Source organism: Papaver somniferum, chromosome 4 (genome assembly GCF_003573695.1).
Source record: "Papaver somniferum cultivar HN1 chromosome 4, ASM357369v1, whole genome shotgun sequence".
NCBI lineage: Eukaryota > Viridiplantae > Streptophyta > Magnoliopsida > Ranunculales > Papaveraceae > Papaver > Papaver somniferum.
In genome coordinates this window covers 17,284,579-17,299,134 of record NC_039361.1, presented here as the reverse complement: position 1 = coordinate 17,299,134, position 14,556 = coordinate 17,284,579, and the positions used below count along the sequence as shown (strand labels likewise).

The following is a 14,556-nucleotide window of genomic DNA, read 5'->3' as shown; positions in this document are numbered from 1 at the left end:
AACAGAAAGTAAGTGTTGAAATGTAAATAAGATAATGATTTACGTGGTTCGGCACTAAGGTCTACGTCCACGGGGTTGAGGGTTTCACTATGTATGGAGATATTACAAAGATAGTCGAATGACTTTTAGGTGAATAACGATGCCATGGGGAATATAAACCATACTTACTCTTCTTATTTCTCTTTTCTAAACTCTTCTCTAGTTTTTCTCTCAATTGGTCGACCCCTTCTCTCTTGGTGGAGAGGGATATTTATAGTAGTGGTACATGGGGTCCACCGTCAGAGGCCGTTGGAATCTTATCTTCTTGTTCTTTGTGCAGATCCCGCTGGTATCCTCGTTCTGAACCGATGCCCCCAGCGGTTTATACTTGGTGGCGATGAGTCGCCTCTTCCCCCTCCACAGGTTGGTTGACACGTATGCTAATCTAGGGTGTTTAATGCGGGTGGTTGGGTCGTCTGCACGCGCCAGCTAATTGCCTGCCACCCCTGTCACATCCGCGTCAGTTGGACCAACCCTTGTCGTTGATCTTGGATCCCTCTCGAGATGGAATAAAGTGAACTCTTGAGTGTTCTTCAGTGCTTCGTAGTAACCCTTTCCTTCAATGCTCCTCGATTCTCAGCCCTCAGATCCGATGATGGTCTTATATTGATGAAACATGTTGCTTGGGTATCCACGCATGGCATCATATCTCGATGCTCCGGACTGTGTATCCTCCACGTGTGTCTCTCCAGACACGTGGCGAGTGATGAGTTATGTTCATACATATGTCATTGTGATTTGCGAACCAAATTGCCCATGACTCAAAACCCATCGACCGGAATTTACTCCTTGAACGTCACGATTTACCATTGCAACACCGAAGATAGCTGTAACTCCCAACATTTGTGGTCCACAAACATCGTAAAATAAGGTAGTCAAGAAAAGGAAACATTTGGAATCCAATGATACAGTCGATGCAAAAAAGATGCATAAAAACGAGGTGGAAGTTAAAAGTAGACCAAATGGCGCCAGACGGCTAGCAAAAGATGAGTGAGCTCATTTGCTGATTCAATTCTGAATTTTCGCGAAATTATCTTACTACAGCACCATTAGTGATTTGTTTGTGTAATTGGATTATTAGCGATACAAATGGCATTAACATTCAACTTGTAATATGACAGTGCCAGGGTAATAGAACGACAAGGTGGATAGTATTCCGAAATTGCTTTGGAGTCCCGGATTTTGACACCAGTAGTTCACACTACTCCCATCCATACAAGACGTAGGACAAAAGCAAAAGTATTGAATGAACAGTCGCCAATGGGCAATTGGTCTAGTGGTATGATTCTCGCTTAGGGTGCGAGAGGTCCCGAGTTCAATTCTCGGATTGCCCCAAAATTATTTTGATTTTTTTGGCTTTAAATATTTCCTTTGGGACTAATAAGTGTTCTTTTTTTCTTTTTTGTGAGCTTATTAGTATTTTCCCCAATTTTTTTGTTGATTTTTTTATGGCTTTTAAATCTTTTTTCGTTTTCTTTTTGGTTTTAAATATTTCTTTTGGCTCCGAAAAAAGAAGGAGTTAGAGCCCAGTTTATTGCTCGGCTTCCGACTAGTTTCTTGTCTGATGAAAATCCATTGTAATAATTACATTTCAAAAAAAAACTGGTATAAATGAAGGGTTTCTCTTCACATTGGATTTATGTAACATTTCAGGGTTGTTCACTGGTTTAATTTGACTCATAAATGGAAAACAACAGATTAACACTCTCTTAAACCTGGCTAAATTGGGGCCTATGCCACTTAATTGGGGCCTATGGATTTATTCATCCACCCAATAGAGAATGATAAGGGGTGTCTAAAAGATTGTAAAACTACTAAATTAACCCTTAAAGAAACCTTAGTTATTCTAACACAAATACAAATATAAAATCATAACTTAATTAACAAAAACAAAAATCATTAATCAAAACTCAATTTCTTTTTCAATTTCCATCAAAATCAAAACTAAATCCTAATCAATCACAAACAACAATTGAAATCTAATTTCTTTTTGGGTTTTGAAAAAAAAAACAATTCAAGTGATTGAGTTAAATCCCTTTAAACCATTCCTTCTAAGTGGTACTCTACAATGATTTACCTCTAAATCTTTAAAATTCAGTCATTAAATTTTCTGAAAATCCACCCAGAATCGGTTTATAGGTGCACCATATTAATCTGATTGTGGCCTACATCGGTTTTTAATGTGAACCTATATAACCCGATTCTGGGTTGATGTGATGAACATCAACTATAATCGGTTTACACTAATACACACATCAATCGATTCTGGTTTCAGATTTGGAACATCTTGGACCATTTGTAATCATATTATGGAGTTAAAAATCTCTGTAACTTTTTCTTCGAACAATCGGATTACATTGTCGTCCATATAAACCGATTTTAAAAAAGCTGCAGCAAACTACCTCCAAGATCGGACTTTATAAACGTATTAGAAGTCCGATTATGATAATCTTAGGATGCCTGAGTTTGAAAGGATGCAGTGCTACAATGAGCTGCACCTGAGATGATAGTGGAGTTGCTGGTGTATAGAAGGATTCGGTTTGTTTCAACTCAGTATCGAGTCAGAGTCAACTGATTCCCAATTAACTAATTCAAGGGCTTGAATGTCATTTTAATATGGGAGATTTAATGACAGGTATGCGCTAACGGCAGTGGACGAGACAATGATCGAGAGCTTTTCATGTTGTGTAATAATACTATGACACTGTATAACAATGATCGAGAGCTTTTGTTTTCTCATTGTTATGGCTACGGAACTTCAACAACTATGATGTTGAATTGAACATCTATGGAATCATGGGAGTACTTGGAAAAGCCGAAGTTTTCAAGTAACGTTGAAGCACCAAGGAGATCAAGCATGTGGACGAGAATCTACAAAGTTTTATTTATTTTGTAATCCATATGTATTGATAGTTTTGTCATTAAAATTGACAAAGAGGGAGATTGTTAGAGCATTGCTCGGTCGAACTCGCATGCGTTGATATCTCAAGCATGTTTGTCAATATTAGTGATCAAAACTATATGTCTTGCTTTCTAGTATACTTATGACTAAGTCTCGGTCTAGGATAGTTAGGAATAGTTGAGCTCCAGACTCCATGGCGATTATCTTGCAAAGACGAAGAACTACTCAAGGAACCAGTGGAACTTCATCCGACCAAAAGGTATGTGGAGACTTGAACTCATCTTCTCACTCAAAAGTATATCTACTCTATCTCCTACTCTTGAGACAAAAGTCGTATAAGTATGATCTTTTTCATACATACACATTTGCTATTTCGAGCCGAGTTTACTCGCCTATCTTTTTCTCGAAATACGTGTTGGTAAGATTTTGCTTTAACCATCATCATCTTTAGCTGTGACGAAAGTCATGATGACGTTTCAATCTTGAAAATAGCTTTGATGACGATAATCGATTCTTTATGTCTAATGACTGTTATAACATTATAGAAGAATGTTTCAACGATTGAAATGTAGAGTTGAGAATATGTAAACACCTATGGATGTAAGGATATATTGAGTTCACACATTAGTGTATAAATCCATGTGCCGGAAACCAACTGCGTGCATATGTGTGCATGCGGTATTGGTGAAGGAGACAGGTTGGCTACTCGTACCCGTACGTGTACTGGAGGAAATTCACATCCGTGAAATTCTGCTGAGTTTGAAGTTTACGAACTCAAAAACCAGTCACCTTAGGTACGCGTACCCGTACGCGTACTAACGGAACTTTTTCACCCGAAAAAGTCTGCTGAGTTTGGAAACTAAAACCAACTCAAAATTCGGTAGCTAAGGTACGCATACCCGTACGCGTACCCAAGCTAGTTATTTCTCAAATCGGTAGTTTATGGACTTAAAACAATAAATTATAAGGAATGCAATCTTTGCAAACCGTGGGTATATTGTTTATGAATTGATTCAAATGAATCAAACCAATTTTGTTTCAATTGTGTCTATGTATAAAGACCTAAGCAATTGAACAACTCTTAAACTAGTTCTTATGAGTCATTTGAACTAATTATGAGAAAGATGAATACGGTTAATATGAAAGCACTCATATGGCTAACTATTGGTCAACCATTTGTGAATCAACCAATGTACACGTTTAGGTACGGTTACTCAAACCTAAATGAATACATTTCATTTGTGTGTGACAAGCTAAGTTTTGATCTAACGGTTGAAAGATATTAGCTTGGATAAATCAGGTTTTTCATATAACGGTGATTATTGAATGCTTTGTTACCAAGGTAACCCTGATTTGAAAACTATACAAGGAGACGTTTAGCAACTGTGAAAAACTAATCCCCACACCTCCTGTGTGATACTAGTTGGTTTGCTAGAGTCGATTCTCCTTTAATCGTAGGTTTCTTCTCGAGACTCTGTCGGTTAATGACTGAAAGACTTCATTGGGATTGTGAAGCCAGACGAAGCTACTTCTCTTGTAGTTGAGCGATCTGATCTTGCCATTTTCTATCGTACGAGTTCAATTGAATAATTGACTTGAGATTATATCTCCGATAGGGAAAGATAAAAAGCAATCACAAACATCTTCGTCTCATCGTTTGTGATTCCACAATATCTAGTTTCGCTACCATACGATTTAGATTATTGTGAGGTGATTGATAATACTATGCTGTTCTTCGGGAATATAAGTATGGTTTATCAATTGGTTCTTGTTCACCTTGATTTTTATCAAAAGACAGAACAAAACTTTTAGGTTTATCTGTGGGAGACAAATTTATCTATCCTTGTAGATTTTTCTGTGTGATACAAATTTGTTTACTGAAGTCTTCGACTTTGGGTCATAGAAACTCTTGGTTGTGGGTGAGATCAGCTAAGGGAATCAAGTGCGTAGTATCCTGCTGGGATCAGAGACGTAAGGGGAGCAACTGTACCTTGAATTAGTGTAAGATTGATTAGGGTTCAACTACAGTCCAGACCGAAGTTAGTTTGTAGTAGGCTAGTGTCTGTAGCGGCTTAATACAGTGTGGTGTTCAATCTGCACTAGGTCCCCGGGTTTTTCTGCATTTGTGATTTCCTCGTTACAAAATTTCTGGTATCTGTGTTATTTTTATTCCGGATTATATTTTGTTGTATAATTGAAATATCACAGGTTGTGTGTTTGTATCGATCAATTGTGAAATTCAACCTTTGGTTGGTTATTGGATATTGATTGATCCTTGGATATTGGTCCTTGGTACCATCCAAGTTTATCTCTCTTGTATTTAATCGAGACTCGCAGATTGCTTGAGTAAGATTTAAATCAAGAGATAGTGATATTAACTCCTTGATATACTTTTTATTAAGATTGAGTCTGACTGTCTAGTTGATTCTCTCAAAAGTATATTAGGGTTAGTCCATACAGATTGCTAATCAAAATATTGGGTGAGGTTGTTAGACCCCCACTTTTTCAATTGGTATCAGAGAAGGCAAACACATTCAAGACCTCAAAAGTCTGTGTTTGTAGCGATCTGACTCTATGGACAGAGGTGTTATCTCTATTAACGTACCACCAGTCTTCGATGGCTCTAATTACTTATGGTGGAAAATTGCTATGCGAGCGTTTCTTCATGCGCGTGATTTTCAATCATGGGTGTATGTTGTTGATGGCTATGATGCTCCCGTTGTTGCAGTAGGTAACGTTAATGTTCCAAAAAATATTAGCGAATACGATGCTGCTGAGATACTTGCTGCAAAGCAAAAATCTGACGGTTTGAATGCCATCATACATGCCATTACCCCAAATCTTCAGCACCATGTGTCAAATTGAACTAGGTCTAAAGATGCATGGGATATCTTAGAAACCGTATTCCAAGGAAATACCAGTGAAAAGGAAGCTAGGCTTCAAAACCTTAATTACGATTGGGAAAACCTTCGTATGGCATATGAGGATTCATTTGATGAGTTTAATCACAAAGTGTCTGAAATTGTTAATGCATCTTTTGCATTGGGAAAGACTATTCCTGAAAAGGACATTGTGATGAAAATTCTCAGATCGCTGCCATCTAGATACGACTCTAAGAAGCATGCCATCATTGAGGGAAATAACCTTGATACTCTATCCAGAAATTCCCTTACTGGAAAGTTGAAAATTTTCGATCTTGAACTTGAACAAAGAGAGAAACATCATCTGTTTAGCAACCATGTTGTTGCATCTGATCGTAAGTCTCGACGTCCTAAATTGACTGTTAAGAGGGATGAGAATTGCTTTAATTCGACTCTGTCACTGTTTATACAACAACTTAAGAAATCTCTTAGACGGTGAAAAAGAAAGTATCAAAAGAAAGCTCAGTGAATCAATAAAAAGGTTCCGAAAGACTATGTTAACAATTCCAGTCTCAAGTGTTATAGAAGTATTCACAATACTTCTAAATGTCCTGATACGGAGATGAGTGAGATAACTAAATCATGGATGGCTACTCTTGACTACTGTCCTGAGGATGATGTTTATGACGGTTCTCTTAATCTTTTTGCTGATAATCACGTTTGTCCTCCTAACAGTCCTGATTATTCCATGATAAATAATCTTAGTTCCTCAAAAATACTTCAACTTGAAAATGAAGTCTTAATTAAAAGGATTGAAAATCTGGAATGCAAATTGTCTAATCTAAAATTGGAGATGATCAATCGTGATTCTTACAAAACATATCGAACCTCTTCGACTATGAATTGTCAGCAAATTCCTCCTGACTCTATATCATTCCTAAGTCACCTTGACGACAAGGATCATATATAAAATCACAAGAGTTTATCTAATCTTGTGATTTCCTCACGTGACTATCAGGATCATCTTAAAATCTGTGGCACTATGAAACAGGAAAAGTTCTCCTCTGTCAAACGTTGTTTGCAGAAGAAGAAAAAGAAATCTCGTACAAGCCCTCACCTTTGTAAAAGAGATTTCCAATAGAATGCATAGTTTGCGAAAATCAACAATCAAGATATTCAAATCTGTGCTGAAAGAAAGAAAGGATGAAGTACATAACTCTTCTTTTTTTAAAACAAGACAGAAAAAAAGCATAACAAATACCTCATCCCCTCGAAAGAAGTCACCCAGTCCTGCAAGGGATTGGAACAACTACAGTTTGTAGTACTTTATTGATGATTCTTGTCTATCCCTCTTAGACAAAAATCATAATCTTCAAGAGGGTTGTGATGAATTATTTCTGTTATTGTTTCATTTTTTTTTTTGGCCTCCTGTTTATGTTTTCAAACGGTTTTCTTCTTAAGACCTTTTCCGAGGATAATCAATTTATGTTAGGGTTTTGGTCAAAGGTCATTTTGGATATTTATCTTTTATCCTCAGTTCCGTTTAAAGTGAAGTTTTTCTCCTTTGGATAAACATTTCATCTATCTCTTCTATCATGTCCTCTTCAAGTGTCTCAAGCAAAGAAAGTGATGTTTGGATTGTTCTCTTTCCATCTAAGAAGACACGGTTTGATTCTTCTGATAATGTAATGAGCCTGACATTCACGGATCTTCTCTGGACGGGAACATCTCTGTTTCTCATTTTGATAAGCTCTCTTTAACCATGAATCTCGTCTTAGAACAAGTTCGTGCCCTGAAAAGTGAACTTAAAACCTCTTCCAAGAGACTTGAAGAAAAGATGGATAATCTGGAATCTAGAATTGATCTGATCGAAGATGAGATTGATGAATACAGAGAATATGAGAAGAGTATTCAAAGTAAGTGAAATGATTTATATGAGTTTATTTATCTAATAAAACTTCTTAAAAGAATTTTATTCTTGCTTTTGTTTAAGATGGATAACTAGAGTTTGGAATAGCCATTATTGTGAGTACACATAGCTATGTCCATTGTTTTTCATCTTTATTTTTTAGTTTTATTTATTTAAATTCTAAAAATTGTTTGGAAGATTATTTTTGCAGTATTAATCTTTATGGTTTTATATATTGAAATATGTTATGGGATATGTGTGTTTGCGTCCGTGAACTATTATTGTCCCATATGATGTCAAAAGTTATCTCTTTTATATGTCGATATGCGAGTATTGATACAAGATCGATGAACTTTTGACAAAAAAAAGTTAAGCCTATTATGTCAATTATTGATGGAAGAGAGGTTAAAATCTTTTGTTTACAAGGATTATGTCTATTGTATGTCATTGTGCAAATAGTGATGGAAAATAGAATGAATCCTTGTATATGTCGCGGTATTGATCATTCCCTAATCCATATTCTATGTGCATACTGCAATACTCCATAAGTTTTTCTTGTGTTGAGTATAAGATGATTGAGTTAATCATTCTTTTATGGTGAACTTAGTCATAGCTCCGTAAGCTCTCTTGTGTCGAGCATTTCCAACTAGATTAACCATAGATTCGTTTGTGGTTATTTTGGTTGTGTATTCCGATTAAACTAATCATGGGTTCTCTTGTGGTTAGTTTAATTAAGAATTTTGGATATAGAAAATCATTTTTATGGTTTTTGGTGTCCAATAAAATCCTTCTTTTCTTGAAAAAGTAAGGTTGCTCTTGTTGTTCTCTTGGGAATGACATCAAATGGGGGAGAGTTCTTTTGAACTTGCACTTAATTTCCATATCTTTGTGGGGAGTGCGGATGTGGAATTATTTAGGGGTTATCTTGTATCTTTATAAACTCCTTGATGAATGCATTTAGCCTCGGCTTTATGATTGCATCTAAAAAAGTTGATATGTACTTTTCTTTGGTCTTGAAGCGTCTTCGTGGAAATTTCATTAGGATCCCGTTTTCGTACCTTTGCCAATTTTATTGACAAAAAGGGGGAGAATTAATGTGTAGTTCACACTAAAAATACATATGACTTACGTGTTTACGGGTCATTATGTAAGGTGGAGTGGTTTTCATGTTGAGACGAAAATATTGACTAAGGGGGAGTGATACATATCACCATAGTATTGTTGTCGAAGTTGTGATATGAGAACCTTGATGTTGTGTAATAATACTATGACATTGTATAACAATGATCGAGAGATTTTGTTTTCTCATTGTTATGGCTACGGAACTTCAACAACTATGATGCTGAATTGAACATCTATGAAATCATGGGAGTACTTGGAAAAGACGAAGTTTTCAACTAACGTTGAAGCACCAAGGAGATCCAGCATGTGGACGAGAAGCTACAAAGTTTTATTTATTTTGTAATCCATATGTATTGATAGTTTTGTCACTAAAATTGACAAAGGGGGAGATTGTTAGAGCATTGCTCGGTCGAACTCGCATGCGTTGCTATCTCAAGCATGTTTGTAAATATTAGGGATCAAAACTATATGTCTTGATTTATAGTATACTTATGACTAAGTCTCGATCTAGGATAGAACTACTCAAGGAACCATGGCGATTATCTTGCAAAGACGAAGAACTACTCAAGGAACCAGTGGAACTTCATCCTACCAAAAGGTAAGTGGAGACTTGAACTCAATTTATCACTCAAAAGTATATCTACTCTATCTCCTACTCTTGAGACATAAGTCGTATAAGTATGATAGTTTTCATACATACATATTTGCTATTTCGAGCCGAGTTTACTCGCCTATCTTTTTCTTGAAATACAAGTTGGTAAGCTTTTGCTTTAACCATCCTCATCTTTACCCGTGACGAAAGTCATGATGACGTTTCAATCTTGAAAATAGCTTTGATGACGATAGTCGATTCTTTATGTCTAACGGCTGTTATAACATTATAGAAGAATGTTTCAACGATTGAAATGTAGAGTTGAGAATATGTAACCACCTATGGATGTAAGCATACCCGTACGCATACCCAAGCTAGTTATTTCTTAAATCGGTAGTTGATGGACTTAAAACATAAATTATAAGGAATGCAATCTTTGCAAAACGTGGGTATATTGTTCATGAATTGATTCAAATGACTCAAACCGATTTTGTTTCAAGTGTGTTTATGTATAAAGACCTAAGAAATTGAACAACTCTTGAACTAGTTCTTATGAGTCATTTGAACTAGTTATGAGAAAGATGAATACGATTAATATGAAATCACTCATATGGCTAACCATTGGTCAACCATTTGTGAATCAACCAATGTACACGTTTAGGTACGGTTACTCAAACCTAAATGAATACATTTCATTTGTGTGTGACAAGCTAAGTTTCGATCTAACGGTTGAAAGATATTAGCTTGGATAAATCAGGTTTTTCATCTAACGGTGATTATTCAATGCTTTGTTACCAATGTAACTTAGATTGCAAATCCTGATTTGAAAACTATATAAGGAGACGTATAGAAACTTTGCATAACTAATCCCCACACCTCCTTTGTGATACTAGTTGGTTTGCTAGAGTCGATTCTCCTTTAATCGTAGGTTTCTTCTCGAGACCTTGTGGATTAATGACTGAAAGACTTCATTGGGATTGTGAATCCAGACGAAACTACTTCTCTTGTAGTTGAGCGATCTGATCTTGCCATTTTCTATCGTACAAGTTCAATTGAATAATTGACTTGAGATTATATCTCCGATAGGGAAAGATAAAAAGAAATCACAAACATCTTCGTCTCATCGTTTGTGATTCCACAATATCTAGTTTCGCTACCATACGATTTAGATTATTGTGAGGTGATTGATAATACTAGGTTGTTCTTCGGGAATATAAGTCCGGTTTATCAATTGGTTCTTGTTCACCTTGATTTTTATCAAAGGACAGAACAAAACTTTTAGGTTTATCTGTTGGAGACAGATTTATCTATCCTTGTAGACTTTTCTGTGTGATACAAATTTGTTTACTGAAGTCTTCGACTTTGGGTCGTAGCAACTCTTGGTTATGGGTGAGATCAGCTAAGGGAATCAAGTGTGTAGTATCCTGCTGGGATCAGAGACATAAGGAGCGCAACTGTACCTTGAATCAGTGTGAGATTGATTAGGGTTCAACTACAGTCCGGACCGAAGTTAGTTTGTAGTGGGCTAGGGTCTGTAGCGGCTTAATACAGTGCGGTGTTCAATTTGGACTAGGTCCCGGGGTTTTTCTGCATTTGCGGTTTCCTCGTTAACAGAGTTCTGGTGTATGCGTTATTTCTATTCCTCATTATATTTTGTTATATAATTGAAATATCAAAGGTTGTGCGTTTGTATCGATCAATTTTGAAATCCATCCTTTGGTTGTTGATTGGATATTGATTGATCCTTGGATATTGGTCCTTGGTACCATCCAAGTTTATCTCTCTTGTATTTAATCGAGACTCGCAGATTGCTTGAGTAAGATTTAAATCTAGGGATAGAGATATTAACTCCTTGATATACTTTTTATTAAGATTAAGTCTGACTGTCTAGTTGATTCTCTTAAAAGTATATCAGAGTTAGTCCATACAGATTTCTAATCGAAATATTGGGTGAGGTTGTTAGACCCCCGCTTTTTCAAAGATACTGGCGCGTAAACATCGCCTTATCGTTCAAAAAAGATCGCTTTTCTTCTGCAAGGATTCAATTTTCATCTGATAGAGTTAGATTCCTTAAATCAGGACTGTATAATAACCCTGAAAGGTTGGATACTTGGGAGCCTAGAAAATCATTTTGATTACATAAGAGAAGATTTTCATTCATTAGGTTATCAATTTGGTCAAGCAGATATGAATGGTTATTAATTAACTGATCTAGTTGACTCTGCAATCTCTCATTTTCCGCACAAGCATCCTCAGCAGAGTGCTGATAATTATATCTTTCCGCGACACGCTTCTGGTTTAAATCTTTACATATATACGAAGAAATTCAAAATATGAACATAAGCGAGGTAAAATTCAAAAATAAATTTAAAAAAAGAAGAAAACACACCTCTGAGTTCTTGATTCTTGTTACGAAGATTCTCAGATGCAAGGGATTCAGCGAGAAGATCCGCCTTCAGCTTAGCATTTTGTTGGGAAAGAACTTGGATGGTATTACTAGATTCATAGAATCCTTCAATTTGGACTAAACGGCAACGATATTCTTAAAAAAAAAAATACCAGACATAAATGCGTGGTAAGATGAAAGAAGTTGAAAAACCTAGGCGAAGAAGCACTTACCAAGTAGGTCAAAGGCAAGATTAATGTTAGGGTTCAATTCAGAGAAGATTTCGCTCCTAGTTGATTTGTCCGGCGCAGAATCACATAACAACTTAGCAAGAGAGTCACAAATACGAGTTTGAGCAGGATCATTAATGGATGAACGAGCGCCGTTAATAATATCCAATAAAGATTTGATGGCTGAATCAACTCCTTTAAAAACATCTTGATCAGCAGAAACGGTCTCCATAAAGGAAGAGGTGATCATAGAAAGAGAAGGGGTAGACATAGAAACACCTTTGAAGGAAGTAGCAACGATATCCCTTGAAGTAGAAGTGATCGTATTATCAGCTGATGCGGGAATATGCGCAGAAACAGAAGCGGTGGTATTTTCCGCAAGTGCGTTTGTATCACCAGAAATAGCGTGTTTTATCAGTGCGGCATTATCAAAAGAGGCAGTTTCATTCAACGACGCAGAGGCATTCAGAGAAGCTGAGGCAGCAACTTCCTTCAAAGACGCGGAAACATTCACAATTGCACAAGAGGCAGCATCCTTAGCGGAGATGTTTAAAACTTCATCAAAAGAAACCTGCTGTTGAGAATGGTATTTGTAGGTGAGCTCTGGAAAGACAAGGGAAGTGTTAAGTGTAGGAGCGCGACGAACTTTCTTGACCTTATTTTTCTCATGATTAATCTCGCTCTCAGTCCCCTACGAAGAACAACGCAGATAATAAATAGAGGCAACAATATTGTTATAAAAAATAAGGTATTTCTTACTACCTTGTCATGCGAAGGTTTCCTCTTGCGAGATTCATCATCCTTGGAGCTTAGAGAAGAATTAGGTTTCGAAACTTTGATACGGGGAACACCCGATGGGGAATTCTTGCTGCAATAAAATCAGTATGGGAATATTGGTAAATATGAAGAACAACAGCAAAACATGGTAAATATGAAGAACAACAACAGAACAACAATGGTGGTCAAAAATTTAAAAAAAAAAGAACGAAATAATAATGATAATAGAACGAGCTAACCTTTGTTGAGATTCCATGAAGTCCAAAGAAGATCAACGCCGTAAAAATTTCTGAGAAAATAATAGGAACCTGATTTTGAAATGACGAAGATGAAGGAAACTTAAAAACAAAAAGAGAAAGTAAAGAAAAGGAAAATGCTCTCTCCTCATTGTGGATAATAAATAAGAAAACTATGGACAGCCGGTTAAATCAGAACGTGCCGGTTGAAAAGGGAAAAGTTAATACATGTAGACGGTTAAGCTGAAAATCCGGAAAAATGTCGGTTGAAGAGAATACGAAAAGAGGAATTGGTGCGGCAAAAGGAAAGATTAGGATTTCTCTACCGCTCTTTCTTCCAAAAGAACGACACGAGAAGAGGCAAAATGTGGGCACAAAATACCGTACACTTGTTAGTTACGCGTAATAATCATTTAGCACCAGGAGAACATGAACGCATACAACATTTTCAAGATGATGAACCAGATGACGTCACCTAATAACGATAAAAGTGTGAAGATCTACGCGGCAGTAAAGAATCCGAGCGACAATGATAAAGTTTATGCGACATTGACACGCTTCAGATCCGAAAATAGGGGATTTGTTTGATGTCCTCCACTATGTACTCCTATAAAAGGAACCAGCCACCATTGTATGAGGGAGAGATCTTTTTGGTGAGCTGGGATAAGAAATTTAAGAGAGTGAAAGTTATTTGGTTTCCAAGTTAGGGTTTTCTCATATCTTTTCATTTGTTCTAAGATTTAATAAAAGTTCTTGAGTATTTCATCATGGTTCCTTAGATTATTTCGTAAATTATCATTAGGGTGTAGTTGTAGGATTTCCTGCAACTACATTACCATCACCAACATCACCGCCTAAATATTAAAAATCTTCGGATTTAAAAGTGAATCAAATCTATCCAATAATATTAAGAAATAAACAAAAAATTTGCTCGAACTAAACGAAATATACGACACTTAGAGTTTGTTTTACCTGAATGTTTCTTCTCCTTATTGTTAGCCAAGTTTAGCTTAGCTACTCTGATACATTCACAGTGCGAAGACTTGGAACAAACGGGCAATTGGTCTAGGTGGTATGATTCTCGCTTAGGGTGCGAGAGGTCCCGAGTTCAATTCTCAGATTGCCCCAAAATTTGGCCTATCAAAAAGGAGCGGTCTTAATTTCAATGGCTAAAAATCTGTTGATTTTCAACGTCTAATTTTCAAAGTAATATACGGTGGTGTTATACGTCTTGGAATACACTCATTTTCAGTGGGAATATAGAGATTTTTAAGAAGAACATATCTCCAAAATATTAGCTTCAAACCCCATTTGGATTGGTTTTTTTATTCGCAAAAATCACGTCCAACGTGTGAGAATAAAAGTGTGAGGGGATCCCTCCTCTTTTATTTTTTATGGCATTGTACTTTGTACTTACTATGACCGTATCCCCTCTGTCACAAATTAATTGCCATATTAAAATTGTTTTTAGTAAAAAAGTATCAAAAAAGTTCGATATATCC

General features: G+C 36.4%; 2 non-coding genes across 2 annotated transcripts; both read left to right on the top strand.

Annotated features, from left to right (window-relative positions):
- The first annotated feature begins 1,301 nt into the window (after positions 1-1,301).
- On the top strand, positions 1,302-1,373 carry TRNAP-AGG. Its single transcript has one exon. It is a non-coding gene; the product is annotated as a tRNA-Pro (tRNA).
- A 12,735-nt stretch (positions 1,374-14,108) lies between these two features.
- On the top strand, positions 14,109-14,181 carry TRNAP-AGG. Its single transcript has one exon. It is a non-coding gene; the product is annotated as a tRNA-Pro (tRNA).
- Positions 14,182-14,556: the final 375 nt, after the last annotated feature.